Source organism: Somniosus microcephalus, unplaced genomic scaffold (assembly GCF_052327205.1).
Source record: "Somniosus microcephalus isolate GS21.2 unplaced genomic scaffold, FLI_Smic_1.0 unresolved_chr1, whole genome shotgun sequence".
Classification (NCBI taxonomy): domain Eukaryota; kingdom Metazoa; phylum Chordata; class Chondrichthyes; order Squaliformes; family Somniosidae; genus Somniosus; species Somniosus microcephalus.
Genome location: NW_028225179.1, coordinates 131,122,505 through 131,123,717, shown reverse-complemented (window position 1 = coordinate 131,123,717; position 1,213 = coordinate 131,122,505). Strand labels below are relative to the sequence as shown.

The 1,213-nt window shown below is 58.4% G+C and overlaps 1 protein-coding gene across 4 annotated transcripts in view; it reads right to left on the bottom strand.

The window, feature by feature from the left end:
- Nucleotides 1-224, bottom strand: part of polr1h (RNA polymerase I subunit H) — a 29,092-nt gene extending 28,868 nt beyond the window's left edge. For 2 of the 4 annotated variants that reach the window (XM_085974861.1, XM_085974860.1), the window contains exon 1: nt 118-224. The gene's annotated coding sequence lies outside the window, so the exon portion shown is untranslated. The remainder of the gene's footprint in view (nt 1-117) is intronic. The other 2 variants (XM_085974858.1, XM_085974859.1) reach the window with 2 other exon arrangements.
- Between the last annotated feature and the right edge of the window lie 989 nt (nt 225-1,213).

Below are 1,213 nucleotides of genomic sequence, written 5' to 3'. Positions count from 1 at the left end.
GGGCCTTCAGCAGTTCTCTCACCAGGCCCCGCCTGGGTCCACCCTCACCCCGGAGCTCAACCAGCGCCCCGGCCTCCGGTTGATCCGAATTGAATCAGCGGCCCGGGACTAACTCACCTGCGGCCTGCTGCTCAGGCTCTGGACACAGAACTAGGAAAGACCGCCCCCTCCCCCAGCTCAGCGCCACCCGGCGGCGGGGAGGAGGCATTGCTGCTGCCACAGCGCCATCAGGCGGCGGGGAGGAGGCATTACTGCTATCATAGCGCCCCTGGGCGGAGGAGGTGGCATTACTGCTGTCACAGTGCCCCCTGGCGGAGGGGAGGAGATATTGCTGATGTCGCAGCGCCATCAGGCGGAGGGGAAGAGGTATTGCTGCTGCCACAGCGCCATCGGGCGGAGGGGAGGAGGTATTGCTGATGTCGCAGCGACCCCCGGTGGAGGGGAGGAGGCATTGCTGCGATCACTGTGCCCCACCGGCAGAGGGGAGGAGGTATTGCTGATGTCGCAGCGCCATCAGCCGGAGGGGAGGAGGCATAACTGCTGTCACAGTGCCCCCGGGCGGAGGGGAGGAGGCATTGCTGCGATCACAGTGACCCCCGGCAGAGGGGAGGAGGCATTGCTGCTGTCACAGCGACCCCCGGCGGAGGGGAGGAAGCATTGCTGCGATCACAGCGCCCCCCCCCCCCCCCCCGGCGGAGGGGAGGAGGCATTAACTGCAATAGGTCCCTGAAGGTGGCAGGACATATTGAGAGAATGGTTAGCAAAGCATATGGGATCTTGGGTTTCATAAATAGAGGTATTGAGCACAAAAGTAGAGAAGTTATGCTAAACCTTTATAAAGTGCTGGTTAGGCCACAACTGGAGTATTGAGTCTAGTTCTGGTCACCACACTTTAGGAAGGATGTGAAGGCCCTTGAGAGGGTGCAGAGGAGATTTACCAGAATGGTTCTGGGGATGGGGGATCTTGGCTACAAGGACAGGTTGGAGAAGCTGGATTTGTTTTCATTAGAGCAAAGGAGGTTGAGGGGTGATTTGATAGAGGTGTGCAAGATTATGACGGGTTTGGATAGGCTAGACGGGGAAAGGCTCTTCCCACTAGTTGATGGTTCAAGGACTATGGGACACAGATTTAAGATTTTGGGCAAGAGATACAGGGGTAATGTGAGGAAAAGCTTTTTTACGCTGCGAGTGGTGAGGACCTGGAATTCGCTGC